Here is a 19,174-nt window from a genome sequence, read left to right as displayed (position 1 = left end):
TCCCCGCCTACGCCGATGGCTTGCGCAAATTACGATAGTTGCCCAACATCAGCTGATCAGCTGACTTGTACCTTGGCGCCGTGTTTTGCTGGCAGCGGCCTCTCTATCTATTTGTAAGCTCGAAGGTGACGGCTCCCTCTAAATCACATGTTAACAGACACGTTGTTTATGTTCTCTGCCATCTATAGCGCTGCTGTTGATGTAAAGGCAAGTAGACGAGCTTTTTGTCTGCTTAAAGCGAAAGTGTATAAACAGTTTCTGGTATTTTTTGGTAGCTGTAAACGCGCAAAATATCTGGCGTTAATTTTTGTGATCTGAAAAGTGAAAAATATTACGTATTTGAGTAGTGGGAGTATACTTCGGCATATGCTTCAAATTACTACTGCATGTGAATAAGCCTATAACTTGCTGTGTCACGGGTTGCAAGTTGGTTTACGATAAACAGTCTAATAAAACACGTTATTTTTCACCCCCTAAAGATCGGACTCTGTTCTCCAAGTGGTCGAAGGCTATACCGTGACAGATCTGCCTACGAGTGATAAATGTCGTATCTGTGATCTGCATTTTAATTTTCCTTTATATAAAATGCCGATTCTATTTCCGAATAAAAGTAAAGAAAGACATGCAAGCTTATACGACCGCAAAAATACCCGGAAAATGTCTAAGTTATCCAGTTAACTGACTGCGTGGGTGAAGTGCTCGTAAAATTCATTAAGCTAGGCGTCTCAACATTTAATTTAAGTACCTATGTAGAAATTGCATGTGTATAGCATACGCATTTCTGACAATCATGTAACAGCATGTAGAGATGTAATGTCTTTGTTACAATATATTGTGTAGCATGTACAATAAACAGTTGACATTTCCCTTGTTTTAAGTTTATAATTGATAATTGCAACCGAATTTGATATGCAGTCAGTTTCGTGGTGAATTACTGGCAGATCGCTTAGCTCAACTAGACATATACATGTTTGAAATATTAGTTAAGATACTGACGAGCCAATTTCTGAAATAATGTCCTTGAGTCATTACTTTCCTTCACAGAATACCGGTACTTAAAAACAAGGAACACTATATCTTAATTTACACGAAACACAGAGCGCACACAAACGCAGTCATCGGTCAGTAAACAGAATGCAGAGTCCTAAAACATCACAATAATGAATACACGGTTTTAAATAATTTATTTAAATGATAAATTCCGATTTAAGTGAAGTAACATACCAACCAGCACAAGTCGTCGTACTATATATCTCTATTCGTCCTGCTCAAACCTATTCCAGATTAATCGAAATCGACTTTAAATTACCTACGCAATACACGAAGTAATAGGTTGAAAGTAGATTTTGAATACAATGCGGTCGTGAAAATTCAATATTCATTGTGTTGCAGATTGTTGGTTAACAGAGTGTATTTTTTCCCTTGATTTTGTAGTTTTCGACTAGAATGTTTCCTCTTAAGTGTTGTTCTGTGCTATAGTGTTCAGCTGTATGAGATCGGGAATGTAAACATTTCACTTAGCGAGAAATATAGGCCGACTCGTTGGCTGAACGTCAGCGTACTGGCCTTCGGTTCAGAGGGTCCCGGGTTCGATTCCAGGCCGGGTCGGGGATTTTAACCTTCATTGGTTAATTCCAATGGCTCGGAGGCTGGGCGTTTGTGCTATCTGCAACATCCCTGCAACTTACATACCACATATAACACTATCCTCCACCACAATAACACGCAGTTACCTACACATGGCAGATGCCGCCCACCCTCATCGGAGGGTCTGCCTTACAAGGGCTGCACTCGGCTAGAAATAGCCACACGAAATTATCTTTAGCGAGAGATGTAATGTACTCGTGAAATCGAAGTCTCGGACCTGTTCGAAAACTTAGAAGACCGTTATCGTAACTCAAACTGTTGCTTTAGAAGCATGTACATTAAACAGTTGACATTTCCCTTATTTTAATGTTATAATTGATAGTTGCAACCGAATTTGATATGCAGTCAGTTTCGTGGTGAATTATTGGCAGATTGTTCTTGTAGAAAGAGTGGATTTACTGAAAAATAGGTTACCAGTATCGCGGTCTTCACCTGTTGTTTTCGAAAGGAGAGAATTTACTTATTCTAATTTTGTAATTGATTGTTCAATTGCTCTTTCTGTTTTCGTCTTTGACCATAACTCCTGTGTTCACTACTCGATTTAGGTGGCTTCGTTGTAAAAATAAAGCAATGTAAAACCACAAGAAGGTACTTTACTTTATTCCCACAAGCGCGTAAATATGTTTTTCAACTTTAATTTGGAAGAAGATCTTTCAAGTGGAGCAACTGTCACAGGTAGTGTGAGAAATAAATGAGTGTGGTACAACCATCCTATCTGGAATATTTGTTGCTAAAATGCACTTTTCAGTTAGTAAAAGGCGTACCAAATCTCCATCATACAGGATTCTCTTGTTTTGAAATTTTGTATCCTCTCCATTTTATTTCGCCAAGAATGACGGCCGAGAGGATTCATCGTGCTGACCACACGACACCTCGTAATCTGCAGCCCTTAGGGCTGAGCACCGGTCCCTTGTTAGGCCAAGGCCCTTCAAGGGCTGTAGTGCCATGGTGGTCTATATTATTTCGAAAAAAGGACTACTGGATAAAATGCTCTTTGAAAATTATTACTATAATCGGTTAGAAAACTAGCAGCCGTTTCAAGCTGCTTTGAAGCTTGTGGGACATTAAGATGGATTTAAAGTAAACATATTTCAGTGTTTTCAGAATGCAAGACAACGTTAAAAGTAAATACGTATTTTCCATCTGTTTTAAATACCACCTGCTTCGTTGCGACCATTGACATTCAAAGATTCCACCACTATTTCGGGTACAGTTTTCATGTTATCTAAATAACAATGTTTTAGAGCTATGATTAAGTATAACATACATTGATGCCCAACAAGTAGGGCAAATATTGTTTTAATGAGAAAATAAGCCAATGAGCAGAGGGACACATTTTCTACTACCTCTTTGACTGAAGAAGTGGTTAAGTATTTTAACTTGGCATATCAATACGGCTTAATATCTGATGTACTTGTATAGTATAAGTATAATATACATTGACGCCCGACAAGTAGAGCAAGTATTGTTTTAGTGATAAAATAAGCCAATGAGCAGAGGGACACATTTTCTACTACCGCTTTGACTGAAGAAGTGGTTAAGTATTTTTAACTTGGCATATCAATACGGCTTAATATCTGACGTACTTGTAACGGCGTCATTTCAAACTAAAACTAAATTATGTGCTGTGCTTACTAGTTCCGTGTAGAACTTTCTTCACTTTCATTAACACTCACAATATTACTATCTGTCGGGCTAGCATTATTGTTCTTGTAGAAAGAGTGGATTTACTGGAAAATAGGTTACCAGTATCGCGGTATTCATCTGTTATTTCTGAAAGGAGATAATTTACTTTTTTCTAATTTTGTAATTGATTGTTCAATGACTCTTTCTATTTTCGTCTTTGAGCATATCTCCAGTTTTCGCTACTCGATTTAGGTGGCTTCAGTGTAAAAATAAAGCAATATGAAAACACAACACAAGAAGATACTTTATTACCACGAGCGCCTGAATAATAAAAGCAGCTTTAGAGCGACGGGCATTGTTGTGTTTTAAACTTATCACGACAGTACAACTGCACGCAAGATTAAACCACCTGTTACTATTTCTCGATAGATGCAGTATTGTTTCCCCTGTCTCTTTAATCAAAGCCAAAAGAAATATAGCCACCACCACGAAGGGCGTGAAGTAAAAGACACCCTAAGGGTCAACGCGTAATACCGTCGGGGTCATAAAAGAACAAGTGTTGACCAAGGAAAGTGTGGTAGGATAAATGGAAGTGAGGAAAGTAAGTGGAAGCAATTCCATGACTCAGCCAAGAGCCCCTAACTGCTGAGGTATAGGTGGTGCTGAACAATGACATCCAGAGCACTAATAGTGCGACTGTATGTTATAAACGGCGTAAATCATAGGTTCAGTCATGTTGCAATGGCAATTTTTGACCCAGTGAGGAAACCAACGGCAAACTATCTCTCTCTTCACCAAGTCTTGTACCCCTCATTATAGCGTCACCATAGGGTATTGCGGTTTCTTTATGGCTGGGAACCTTTGATCTAATCTAATCAGCCTCCTGGCTGAAAAACTGACAGACAGAAAGATTAGAGGATGGTGGATAAGTTTTGCATCCTATTAAAAGATAACCACCAAGCATGATTAGCACGAGTTATCTATATGAGTGCGCTTGACACGATATTCGCAACAGATGCACAGCGCGATAACTTTATATCTGCGACAATATAATTAGTAAAGGTTATTTATTCTTTACTTTTCTTTCTTTTCCTTCTTCATTTCGGCCCGCTGAGGAATACATGGAATTCAGCTTTCATTCTTCTCCATTCTCACTGTGTACATTTTATGCAACGTAGCATGCAATGGATACCAAGAAATACTTTAACTGCGATTGGTGTAAGAATCGGCTTCAAATCTTCATTCTTCTCTCATTGCTAGTACTGGCTGGTACACAGCGCTGCACTTTGGAAGTATCTTGGAAGTAGAGTGCTGGGATTTTAGGCTCTTACAACTGTACATCAATGCTCCCTTCACACTGATCCCATTAAATTGTTCTAATTTAAATTTTGTTTTAACTACATTATTAATTTCAATTTGTTTTTAGGTATTTTTTCCCTTTTTGTCATTTGTCGAATATTAATTCAAAGGAACTGACACTGTTCGGTGCTTTTCTTCCTAATTCAATTGCCCCGGGTATATTAGTATTTGTTTATTTTTAATTTCACTCTTTTATGCAATTATAAGATAGTGTTTTAAGCAATTAAAATTATTAAACCTTCATTTCAATTGAACTATGCATATTATTTCTTACCAGTATCTCTGTTCTATTTGCGGAATTTTACGAAAGTGCGGCTTGCGATCATGCCAGGTTTTTCCAATGTGGTCCTCGAGCTCTTACTTATTAGAAACCGCTGTTCTAGTGAACGCATTAAGTTATTTCCGTGAAAATGTTTTCCCTTTTCCCGCTAAATTTCTACGGAAGAAAGGGAGATGGGTCCACATATGATCGAACTAATTGAAAATCATCACATGGGTGCCAGCATTGACACGGGCAGTGGCGGTTCGCGCATGTAGGGATTTTGGGCGCCGCCACGCCGCCTTTCCAAAAATATTTAACGTTATTTCACTCTGTAATTTATTACGTAAGGGGACGGACAAATGAAGCGAAGTCGAACTTATGTGATGTGCTATTTAGTTATACAATACTATCTTTATTATTTCGGCTGTAAACATTTCGCTTTTCTATTTTCAACGAAATGGCAAAGGTTGCTGTCCAGCAAGCACGATGTTTTCTCTTTAGTCTTAAGGCGCTCGGACTGTCGCAGGAGAGCCCTCAGTAGTTCCCTAGACTTAGCAAGTGTGCGGGGTGCGGGAGGAGCCTGGAGGAAAAATATGGGCTTGTCAGGGTAGGAAGAGCGCAGGTGTGTACATGGTCTGTCCGTCAGGGCCCTCAGTAGGTCCCTGGAGTTACCAAGTGTGCGGGGTGCGGGAGGAGCCTGGAGGGAAAATATGGGCTTGTCAGGGTAAGGAAGAGTGCAGGTGGTTATATGGTCTGTCCGGCAGAGCCCGCACTAGGTCCCTGGAGTTAGCAAGTGTGCGGAGTACGCGAGGAGCCTGGAAGGACAATATGGGCTTTTCAGGGGAAAGAAGAGTGCAGGCGGGTATATGGTCTGTCTGGCAGAGCCCTCAGTAGGTCCCTGGAGTTAGCAAGTGTGTGTGGGTTCGAATCCCACTGTTGACAGCCCTGAAGATGGCTTCGGTGGTTTCCCATTTTCACACCAGGCAAATGCTGGTGCCGTACCTTAATTAAGTCCACGGCCGCTTCCTTTCAACTCCTGGGCCTTTCCTATCCCATCGTCGCCATGAGACCTATCTGTGTCGGTGCGACTTAAAGCCAATAGCAAAAAAAGCATAAAATAATGTCATTGTAGTAAAGTTAATTAATTAATGTTGAAGTGCAAGCAGATTTATATTCAGCCAGTGTCAACAGATAATAATAGTAATGATAATAATAATAAATATATTATTAAACATTAAATATTATTAAATTTATTATTATTGTTATTATTATCAATAATATAAAAGTATCGTGGTTCTGGTCAGTGAGAAATGGATCGATTGGGGAGGGAGAAGAGATGGCGGCACAGTCCTGCCAGAGGAAAGTGTCTCGAACCACTACTGGACACGGAGTCGTGTCTGGAGAGAAATAGTGATAGTGAAAGTGACAGTCAGAGCAGCAACACTACATCTGGATCATCTGAAAGAGGAGACAGCACACTATTGCAAAATACGAGACGTTTTATGGATCTTAGTTTGAGCCCCGACTCTGATTCCCGTCAATCCAATGAACGGACACCGCGGTCCCCTGATTAATCTACCATTTCAAGCTATGCTTCCCGTCCACAGAAGAAAGTGAAGCACACTGTAGATCGTGAGTACAAGACGAAAGCTGTAAATTTATGGTTAACTAGGAGGGCGGGGTGTAAAATGCGGCTTCAGTAACTGCTGCTAACAAAAATTGTCATATGGTGACGTCAATACGACAACTGTACATTTGAGAAACACGTTAGAATCTACGTGAGTAAGTCCCGCTGAACACAGGAAATTGATGTATAAAACATTTTTTGTAAAACATTTTTGTCGCTTTGCAGCAGCCAGAAGGTTGAAGCGGAATGTTTGCAGTGAATACATGCTCCTGTGGGCCTTGGAAATTTAAAGAGAGATTTCAATGGGACAAAGTAATTTCAGCGAACATTTTGGTTGGTTGAGTAGCTTCAAGAAAGATCAACAAACTTTTAGACTATGCGTATCTGCAAGAAAAAGATGATACAGACAATGTCGCAAAGAACTTTATGGAAGTAGGGCAGCTACAGATAAATTTTTAATCTACATCCCTTCTTCAATATACAGTTCAAATCAGAGTGGTATCGTGCATGAAATGAAAGCTAAAAGGACTCTATTTTTGTTTGTGAGAAACATGCAGAGGCAGTTCCTCAGTCACTTGGTGCATTCAACCATTCGTACACAATTATGCCTACTCTCAGAATGGCTGTTACTCTTTTTCCGAAATTATTCACTGTACTACAGAAGAGAAGAAACGAAGAACTACTTCAATACTTTATTATATCTAGAAAGTCTTCAAAATGATATCACTGAAAACTGCAGCTTAAGTGCAAGTGATGGAGCACAACACCAGCTAACATGGCTAGAAGTGGAGTCTGAGCTGGAGAACATGAGAAATGGTAAGTCTCCAGGGTTTGATGATCTCACTGCCGACATGATCAAGGCAGCTGGAGTACAAGGCATACATTGGTTGTAATGAGTACTCTCTGTAATCTGGAAAGAGAACAGGAAACCGGAGGACTAGATGAAAGGTATCATTATTCCCCTGTATAAAAAGGGAGATAGGAAGAACTGCGGAAATTATTGGGGCATCACTCTACTTTCTCATTCACTTGAACTTCTGGAGGAGATACTTGGGAGAAGAATCAGGAATACAGGCCCTAGTTTAACCGTTATTGGAGGAGGAGCAACACGGGTTCAGGAAGAACGGAAGCACTACAGGCCTGGTATTTGCCGTCAGAACGCTGATAGAGAAGAACTGGGAATGCGGTAAGAATTTAGTGATGGTTTTTAAGGACATCAAGAAGGCCTACGACAGTGTGCCTAGAGAGAAAATCTGGGAATACCTACACGGTATACGTGTGCCAAACTTCCTGATTGATATAGCAAAGATGCTCTATCGAAAGTGCTTGAACGTATCCAAGTAGGGGATGAAAGATCAGATTGATCTGAAACCAAAGAGGAGTCCATAAGGGAAGTGCCTTGTCACCAATCCTGTTCAACATTGCCATGGATCTGATCATAAAATCCATCAAAGAATATTGCAAAAAGCTTAACACTCTAATACTTGCAGATGAAATAACAGACCCGAAAACAGAGTTTGAGGGCAGAAGGGATAAGAGAGGTTTGTATTGGTGGCTGTTAGGAGTTCCGAAAAATAGGGGATGGGTAGTAAGAGAAAATAAGGATAGATGTGTGTTATGTGGAGAGGGGCGGTCGGACTTGCATATATTCAACCAATGCCGAGCTTTGGAGGAGGTAAAAAATAAAATAATAAGAAGGAGGTGGAGAAGTTAGGAAAAATTATAAGATGACATCTTGGTTATGTAGAGAGTGGGAGAAATATATATCGAAATTATTAAATATGGTTAGAGCAAGATTTTTAAAGAAATTGAGGGAATAAAAGGGGTTGTTCAGATAAAGAAAAGGAGGTTGTAAGCTGTGCGGTGAATGAGGGAATGCATCTTGCTCAGAGGAATGGTTATCCGTCTTGAGTAGTTGCGGGAAAGGTATCCTGTTGGGCATGTTAGTGGGGAGAGCACCTTGCCCAGTGGAATGGTGATCCGCCCGGGGCAAATTGCTTGGAAGTAGAATGAGGAGAAGTATGTGATTGTTGTACTATTTTTAGGACACGTGTATTTCTAGAACTGATGAGGTTATGAAAAGGGTTTGTAACAAGGAAAAGGCTGATAGAACTAGGAAGGAGTTAATAAAAGGAGCAGGCACCGGGGATAGTAGGTAATACTAATTAGATAAGGAGTAACACATTGTGCATGGGAACGGGTTTCGCCCAGAGCAAGTTGTTATCATAAATTGAGAAAGGTAGTAAATTATAAGAAGGTGGTGTATAAAGTTTATCGTTGATGGCTGACGTTTACGTTTAGTTAGAAGCTAATGAATAAGTAATACAAGGATGAAGAGAGAGAGTAAGAGGTAAGAAGTGTGCAAAACTTCGAGGAGCGGAGTAAAATAGGAGAGTATGGAGAGAAATATATTTGTCTGTGTGTAGAGGAGGGTTGTAAAATGATCGATAGTTGATGTGTAAGTCGTTAGTTAAATAAGATGGAAAGAACTGCGAAAAGACTGAGTGAACTAATTGATTTGGAAATAAATCTGTTTGTATGTGTGTAAGTGCGGTGTTGTAGATTATTGGATTGTTTAGGTGTTTATGTGTTGAGCAGGTGATGTGAAAAAAGAATTTGTATGTAATAAGCAAAATAAGAGAGATGTAGTGGGTAGTGCAGTAAAGGAGAAAGTGTTGGTAGAATGGAAATTGTGGAAGTATGTAATACAAAGTTAGAAAAGACAAGCTGTTATATTTCCGGCCTTGTGGTAGGATTGTGTGTGTATGTGAGATGTAGCCCGCGGTAGTAGCGTGATAGAGGAGTGCGTGATTTATTAAGGAGAGAGGGAATGATGGGCCTGACCCATCCCAAGGAAGTTTTGCTTAAGCCTGTCTACATGTGAAGAAAGTGGAGACGGAAGGAAGTGCGCTGGCAATGGTGCAGAGTAGGTATGACGTGTACATCGGACTGAAGAGTGTGGTAGTCCACGTGTCGGTCCGGTTTCCGCCACATGTGGCTTGCTGCGCAAGATAGGGAAGGAAACACATTGTCAGCTAGGACCGGTGAGATATGGTATCCGTTCTCACGAGGCGAGGTTGGTGGCGACGTCTACGGGTTGGTTGGCTTGTTTTTCCTTACCGGGGTAGACGCCGCTACCAGCCAACTATTTAAATTAGTTTTAGGTGATGGGTTTAGGTACCTAGAAGATTAGGGTAGTTTGTAGTGAGGAGGCATCCTGCATGTGTGCTGCTTTCCTGCGCACGTGTGGGATGATACTGAGTAGATGTAGAGGTAGTTAATTAGTTGAGTAGTTTTAGGAGAGGTGTACGTAGTAGGGCTAGGCGGGTTTTGGATCATGGCGTCAACACATTTTCTGCTGAGTCAGTCCCGGAGGTCATTGACCACGACCAACGTCAATGACCCCCTGACGTCATGACTACGTCAACGTGACATCACATTGTTTCTAAACAAAGCCACGTTCTTGGTCACGTGCTCTTGACATGTGTCAAGAAGACAGCTGTCATCGATGGACCCTAAACTCACTTTTCGGACAAGAGAACATCGCTAACCTCACGGCTGCCATCTTAACAGACCCCAACCTCACTGCTGCCAACTTAACTACGTAGAGCGCGGAATTTAAAATCCATGTGCTTTTGACAGCTGCCATCTTAGAACGTTCTAACCTCGTAGCGCGGAATTTTGAACAAGTCAACGTCGCTAACCTCACTGCTGCCATATTAACAGGGCCTAACCTCACTGATGCCATCTTAACGACGTAGAGGGCGCGGAATTTAAAATCCATGTGCATTTGACATCTGCCATCTTGACAGGTCCTATCCACGTGGGGGCGGATTTTGAACAAATGACCGTAGATAACCTCACTGCTACCATCTTAACAGACCCTAACCTCACTGCTGCCACCTTAACAATGTAGGGGCGCGTAATCTGACATGCTGTCAAGATGACGAGTTCTCACCACGTGTACACTTGTTGAACAAGTGAACGCAGCTAACCTCACTGCTGCCATCTTGACAATCCCTAACCTTACTGCTTCCACCTTAACCATATAGAGGCGCGGAATGTGAAAAGCTGTTAAGATGACAGGTGCCATCTTTAACCACATACACTTGTTTTGAACGTGTCGTTAGCGTCACTGCTGTATTTTTGAAAGGTCCTAAACACGGGCACTTGTTTTGCCGCGGAATTTTGAAATAACCTCAGGGGATTATAGTTTTATTGCAAGCTGCCCATTTCGACACGACACTTCCCGACACCATTTTGGAGAGTGGATCATAGTTTTAAAGCAAGTTGCCCTTCTGTACATGACACTATATTAGAGGGGCTGGAATAAGGCTATCTGTCCTTCTAGATATCTACCTTCGATAACACCATCTTAGATGAGAGTGGCGGCCTAAGGTCTCTGGGCTAGCTGCCCTTCTCGACAGCGTAACATCACGGAGGTTAGCAGAATCCCTCCTCTTCCTCTGATGGGACATAGCCACGTTCTTCCTTCTCGTCCTCACAGTTACAGAGGTTAGCTCAATTCCTCCTCCTCCTACTTACAGTTTTACGAACAGATGCTCATCCCCTCGGAGGAAGCCTAACTACACCGTTGCTAAGGCTTTACGTCTCTATCCGACGCGTGACGTTCCTTCCTAAACAAGATAAAACATACTGTTAATCGGAGGAAGCGCAAAATTACACCATCGCGAAGGCTTTAAGTCACCATCCGACGAGTGACCTCCCCTCCTGAACAAGATAAAACATGTTGTTACAGAGGACCGGAAATAATGTGGCCCTCTACTAAGAGCCACAATTTTTTGTTTAGACCATATATATAGTTTGTTGTTATCTCACACTAAAGATTTGAATAGTCAGCATATATTCCTATCGTGTTCTGAACAGAAAAACTTACCTTGATTATATGATAGGATGAGGAGGGCGCGCGGTGTCTTGTTGATAAAAACAAGAGAAATTGACATGCAGGCAGATGATGAGTGCATGGAATAAAACAACATCACTCTCCTATATAACATCAACTTTTTATGATGCAATCAGAAAAAAAGATTCAAACTCTGATCTCTCTGTGTTCAACATTGGAATAATACATACATCACATTGATTTTGACCCTGTTTTCTCAGTTTATCGTCAGAATAAAAATGACTAATACATGGAATATCACTGGATTAATGCAAGAATGAAAATACCACCCTACTTTTTGTATGCTGTCTACACATGGTTCATCACACAGTTAAAGCAAAGCAAAGTCATCTCCGTACAGGCCATGACGGCCCTTGGAGTGGTGGAAGAATTCCACTATTCGTAACCTCGGTACCTGATGGGGTAGAGTGGTTAGCTCTACGCCCGGCCACCTTTGCCCCCAGGAATGAACCTGGCACTAATTTTTGGTGTAGGCTGAGTGAACCTCAGGGCCACGTGCACCTCCGGAAGTGGAAATCTCGTTTCTTAAATTTTACGACTTCCTGACGGGGATTCGAACCCACGTTCTTCCGGGCGAACCGAGCATGCGTTTACTGCCTCGGCTAGGAAGCCCCTATAACACAGTTACCGTAAAAGAATTACATACATGGAAAATAACACTGAAATTCTCTAATGTGTAAGATAACAACAGTCAGTACATGATAACAAATGCACTACTACGTCAATGTTATTCGCACACAACAGTCTATTGTAAAACTGAACACACACAAAATATAGGTTTGATTGTAGGACAAGTAAATGCTGTGAGATAGCCCTTACACACATCACTACGCGCAAACACATACTTCATTTAGCAATTACATTTTGATTATCTGTGATACGTACATTTGAAGAAGGAAGGGAGATTATAGTAACACATATCTACCGAATAGCATTGTGATGTAGTATACAGCTTTTCGTCCTCATCCGACAAACAAATAACTATGAACAGTGTTCTCTCGCTGTGGAGAGGAATTTTTACAGAATGGTTTATACGTACTCTGTTACGCTAGACGGCGTTCGCATCCTTGGTGATACCATCTTCTGCTGGTCTCACGAACTAGCCCTTAGTAAATGCTGCGAATGAATCTTCTGTCGATATTCGTTTAGAATGCAAAATATTCCGGCAAACACAACAGCCTATTTGTGTAATGATACTTATCATCTTCTAACGAATATTGTTAGAAGACAATCCCGGGAATCGAATACGTGAATACTATCTTAATTGTGCAACCACAACGCTGTAATTATTGACAGGAGAGCTGTGTGTAGGAATCGAAACCGACCTCATGAACTAGCCCATACCGCGTGGCCAATTCACTCGGTACAGCAGGAGAAAACTACTCAGAAAATTTCCTAACCACTAGGAATATGCATATGGTCGCCACCTTGCGCAATCGCTCCTAGACCGTCCTTAAGTTTTATACAATTGCCTAGAGGAGAAAACTACTCAGAAAAATTCCTAACCACTAGGAAAATTCATATGCTCCCCATCTTGCCCAGTCGCCCCTAGCCCGTTTCATAAGAGCCTATGTATAGCCGCTATCTAGGCCCCTAGCAATAGGAATTTGCACTACTACAGAGGCGGACAACGTAAATATTCTTTAGTTGTTCTCCCTTTCAGTAGCCTCTTACAACATACAGTCTGTTGTCTTAAGTTAGATATTTTCCCCCTAGCGTTTGCCAAGAGTAGAAGACTATTCAAAAAAATGACTAACCACTAGGAAAGTGCATATGGTCACCATCTTGCGCAGTCGTCCCTAGGCCGTCCTTACGTTCGATACTATCTCCCCAGCATTTGCCCTGAGGAGAAGACTACATAGAAAAATTCCTCACCACTAAGAAGTTGCATATAGTCGCCATCTTGCGCAATCGCCCTAGGCCATCTCATTACTCATAAGAGTCTATGTATAGCCACTATCTAGGTCCCTAGCACTGGTAAGTTGCACTACTACAGTGGCGGACAAGGTACATATTCTTTAGTTGTTCTCCCTTCTACTAGCCTCTTTCAACATGCAGGCTGTTGTTTTAAGTTAGATACTATCCCCCTAGCATTTGCCTAGAGAAGAATACTCCAAACAAAAATCCTAACTGCTCGGAAGATGCATGTGTTCACCATCTTGCGCGATCTCTCCTACGCTGTTTCATAAGAGCCTATGTATAGCGGCTATCTAGGCCCTAGAACAAGGAAGTTGCACTACTACAGAGGCGGACAAGGTACATATTCTTTAGTTTTCTCCCTTTTAGTAGCCTCTTACAACATACAGGCTGTTGTCTGTAAGTCCGCTGGAGCTAGCATCCTGGAGATGCAGCCCGGGTGTCGATCTTCAAGTCTAAAAAGCATATGCAACTGAACTCATAGCTTTTTGTGATGTCTGTCAAAATAATAATAATAATAATAATAATAATAATAATAATAATAATAATAATAATAATAATAATAATAATAATAATAATTGAATGGATTATTTATGTCGCATAGCCAGGATTATTGTTGCACCGACACGGTAAAGTATTAGAGTAGTAAAGGTAGACTTTGTGCTCAAGATATGGAAACAGTAACATTTTAAATCATATCACATATTATAAATCTCAGAACTGTATAGAAAGTGTACTGTATGTCGAAGCACATATGTGTTCATCCTTGGGAATATTTTGCTGACACACGTCCGGGTCAAAGTATAGTATTATCATGCACGCAGGCTCAGCGAGACTCGGCCACTTCTAATGAACATCGTGCTAAGACCAGAGAGCTCTCCCCCTATGCACTGAATGCAAATCATTTTTAAACGTAAATAATTCCATTTATTTTTTTATGTAAGTATTGATAATGTCAGGCAAACTAATAAATATAAATAATGTGCATGCGTGTGTATGTGTAATTTTAATATCTAAGTTTTTACTGTGCAGAGTGACAGTAGTGATAGTGATTTTTGTTTTTAAGATTTACCGGCACATAAAAGAACTCCCGTGTGAAAAATTCCAACACCTTAACGTCTTCGATAACCGTGTAAGTAGTTACTGGGAACGTAAAGCCAATATTATTATTATTATTATTATTATTATTATTATTATTATTATTATTATTATTATTATTATTATTATTATTATTATTATTATTATTATTATTATTATTATTATTATCGATGTTTTCTAAACGTGATTGCAAGTAGAAATACGACAGTTAGTTATGGTTTCATCCTATTATGCGGTTTTTATTTAGCTTTTCCTGAAATTATGATTTGCTGAAAATGTAAAACTATGGAGGACTTTACCTACTAAACGACTGCTGCCCAGCCCCGAAGGCCTGCAAATTACGAGGTAATGTGTGTGGTTAGCACGATAAATCATTATCCTCATCCAGGAGATACTAGCTACACAGCCCTCCAACCAATCCTTTTGACATACTGTTTATTTCCACAACGTTGAATAACACGTTCGTTTAAATAGTGATCAGGATATTTTGAATAGTAGTAGTGGTGGCGATTATTGTTTTAAGAATATGAAACCGCAAAAAGCCATTGTGTGTGCTGCGGATCGTTCATTCCTAGCTTCTATTTGCGTAGAGTAAAAAATGTGCTCTCAGTGTTCTAAACACCTGTGTGTGTTAATGTTACTGCAACACACCTATACCGAGCAAATTGGGTACGCGGTTAGGGATGTGTATTTAGAATTTGCTTTGTATTTTCACACCTCGGCATCCCCGTGACTAAAAGTCAGCATGCTAACCTATTTTAATTGCACATGGCTGTAGATGTTGTAAGTAGCTCGCGGTTGCAAGCTGTGTAAGTAAAATCCTTTTTATTGTGTAATGGCTATGTGATTGTGTAGTCAAAAGAGATAGATACCTTATCTTATGTTCACAACTAGGCGACACTAAATCTTTTATTACTGTGTTAGATTCTAGTGATGTGAATATTCCAGTAGGCAATTAAATGTCCCTAGTGTTGAAATCTATAAGCTTAAAAAGTTACAATTAAACATTCAGTGTTCTAAACACGAAACACCTGTTGTAAGTGTCGACTAAAAGGCATCTAGGAGGGCTCTGTATTTTAGTACGTTGGGGGTTAGCGATAGTAGATATTCGCCTTAACTACTATACTGCAGTAGCGAACCTTAAAAGTGTGTGTTGTTTACTTCACGATATCACTCAGTGCTGTGCAGTGGATTTTTACAAATATAAACAAAATTTAATTATGAGAAGAGACAAGAGGATTGCAGCCAGCCGGGGAACCAGGGCTGAGGCGGGACCTGCAGCTGGAAGCGGGAGTGTTAAGGACGGCCTAGGGGCGACTGCGCAAGATGACGACCATATGCATATTCCTAGTGGTTAGCAATTTTTTGAATAGTCTTCTACTCTTGGCAAGTGTTAGGGGGATAGTATCTAACTTAAGACAACAGACTGCATGTTGTAAGGGGCTACTGAAAGGTAGAACAACTAAAGAATATGTACCTTGTCCGCCTCTATAGCAGTGCAACTTCCTATTGCTAGGGCCTAGATAGCGGCTATACATAGGCTCTTATGAAATGGGCTAGGGGCGATTGCGCAAGATGGGGACAATATGAATCTTCCTAGTGGTTAGGATATTTTCGGAGAAGTCTTCTCCTCTAGGCAAATGCTGGGGAAATAGTATCTAACTTAAGGACGGTCTAGGAGCGATTGTACAAGACGGCGACCATATGCATCTTCCTAGTGGTTAGGAATTTTTCTTAATAGTCTTCTCCTGCTGTACCGAGCGAGTTGGTCACGTGGTATGGGCTAGTTCATGAGGTCGGTTTCGATTTCCACACGCAACCTTCCTGTCAATAATTACAGCGTTGTGCTTGCACAACTAAGTAAGAATTCACGTGTCCGATTCCCGGGATTTTCTTGTAACAATATTCGCTAGAAGATGGTATCATTATACAAATAGGCTGTTGCGCTTGCCGGAATATTTTGAATTATAAACGAATATCGATAGAAGATTCAGTGGCAGCATTTACTATGCGCTAGTTCGTGAGGCCAGCAGAAGATGGTATCATCAATAAGGCGAGCAGCGTCTAGCGTAACAGAGTAAGTATATACCATTCTGTAAAAAAAAATCCTCTCAGCAGCGAGGAAACACTGTTCATAGTTATTTGTGTGTCAGATGGAGACGTCTTTATGCTAACCTCACTATGGTATTCGATAGATATGTGTTACTACCACCTCCCTTCCTTTCTCACATGTAAGTATCTAAGATAATCAAAATTGCTAAATGAAGTCTGATTTTGCACCTAGATGGGTAGCTGCAGTCGCTTAAGTGCGGCCAGTATCCAGTAATCGGGAGATAGTGGGTTCGAGACGCACTGTCGGCAGCCCTGATGATGTTTTTCCGTGGTTTCCCATTTTCACACCAGGCAAATGCCGGGGCTGTACCTTAATTAAGGCCACGGCCGTTTCCTTCCAATTCCTAGGCCTTTCCTATCCCATCGTTGCCGTAAGACATATCTGTGTCGGTGCGACGTAAAGCAAATAGCAAACAAATAGCGTGTTTTTGCGCGTGGTGATGTGTGTAAGGGCTACCTCAGATCATTTGCTTGTCCTACCATCAGTTCTATACATTTGTGTGTGTTCAGTTTTACGATAGAGTGTTGTGTGCGTATGACATTAAAGAAGTAGTGCGTTTTTCATGTATAGACTGTTGTTATCTTACACATCAGAGAATTTCAGTGTTCTTTTCCATGTATGTAATTCTTTTACGCTACCTGTATTATGAATCATGTGTAGACAGTATACAAAATTCGGAGTGAGGTATTTTTATTCTTGCATTAATTCAGTGAGATTCCGTGTATAAGCCATTTTTTATTCTGACGATGAACTGAGAGAACAGGGTTCAAAATTGATGTGAAGCTTGTATTATTCTAATGCTGAACACAGAGAGATCAGTTTGGATAATGATTTTTTCTGTTTGCATCATCAAAAGTTGATGTTTTATAGGAGAGAGATGTAGTTTTATTCCATGCACTCATCATCTGCCTGCGTGTCAATTTCTCTTATTTTTTATCAACAAGATACCGCGCGTTTTCCTCCTCCTATTATATAATCAAGGTAAGTTCTTTCTGTTCAGAACACGATAGGAATATATGCTGACTATTCAAATCTTTAGTGTGAGATAACAACAGACTATACATGTGTTATAAACAAAAAATTGTGGCTCTTAGTAGAGGGCCACATCATTTCCAGTCCTCTGTAACAAACATGTTTTATCTTGTGCAGGAGGGGAGGTCACTCGTCGGATGGTGACATAAAGCCTTAGCGATGGTGTAGTTTTGAGCTTCCTTCGATTAATAACATGTTTTATCTTGTTTAGGAATGGAAGTTAGTGTCGGATAGAGACGTAAAACCTTAGGAACGGTATAGTTGAGCTTCATCCGAGGGGAAGGGCATCAGTTCGTAAAACTGTAAGTAGGAGGAGGTGGGATTGAGCTAACCTCTGTAACTGAGAGGAGGAGGAGGAGTAGGAAGAACGCGGCTAGGTCCCGTCGGAGGAGGGGGAGGGATTCAGCTAACCTCCTGGACGTTACACTGTCGAGAAGGGCAGCTAGCCCAGAGACCTTAGGCCACCACTCTAAGATAGTGTCGAGAAGGGCATCTTACTATAAAACTATAACACAGGAAGGTTAGACCCCTCCAAGATAGTGTCGGGGAAGGGTCATGTCAAGAATGCAACTAGCCTTAATCATCTGACGTTAGGACCCTCCAAGGTGGTGTCATGTCGAGAAGGGCAGCTAGCGTTAAAACTATAATCCACTAAGGTTAGACCCTCCTCTAAGGTGGCGTTATCGAAGTGGATATCGAGAAGGGCAGCTACCCTTAATCCAGCCCACTCTACGATAGTGTCATGCAGAGAAGAGCAGCTTGCTTTAAAATTATAATCATTTCTGCAAAATGGTGTCAGGAAGGGTCAAGTCGAGAATGGCAGCTTGCAATAAAAATATAATCCACTGAGGGTATTTCAAAATTTCGCGGCAAAAAAGTGAACATGATTAGGACCTGTCAAGATAACAGCAGTGAGGTTAACCACACGTTCAAAACAAGTGCATGTGGTTAAAGATGGCAGTTGTCATCTTAACAGCTGTTCAAATCCGCGCCTCAACATGGTTAAGGTGGGAACAGTGAGTTTAGGGTCTGTTAAGGTTGTAGTAGTGAGGTTGTCCGCGTTCATTTATTCAAAATCCGCCCCCACGTGGATAAAACCTTTCAACAGGGCAGATGTCAAAAGCACGTGGATTTTAAATTCTGCGCCCTCTACGTCGTTAAGATGGCAGCAGTGGAGTTAGGCCCTGTTGATATGGCAGCAGTTAGGTTAGCGACGTTGACTTGTTCAATTTTCCGCGCCCACGTAGTTAGAACCTGTCAAGATGGCTGCTGTCAAAAGCACGTGGATTTTAAATTCTGCGCCCTCTACGTCGTTAATATGGCAGCAGTGATTTTAGGCCCTATTAAGATGGCAGCAGTGAGGTTATCCACGTTCACTTGTTCAAAATCCACGCCGACGTGCTTAGGACCTGTCAAGATGACAGCTGTCAAAAGCACGTGGATTTTAAATTCCGCGCTCCACGTAGAAAGCTGGCAGCAGTGAGTTTAGGGTCTGTTAAGATGGCAGCAGTGAGTTTAGCGATGTTCTCTTGTATGAAATGTGAGGTTAGGGCCCGTGAAAATGACAGC

This window comes from Anabrus simplex, chromosome 1 (genome assembly GCF_040414725.1).
Source record: "Anabrus simplex isolate iqAnaSimp1 chromosome 1, ASM4041472v1, whole genome shotgun sequence".
Classification (NCBI taxonomy): domain Eukaryota; kingdom Metazoa; phylum Arthropoda; class Insecta; order Orthoptera; family Tettigoniidae; genus Anabrus; species Anabrus simplex.
This window is presented reverse-complemented; position numbering follows the sequence as displayed.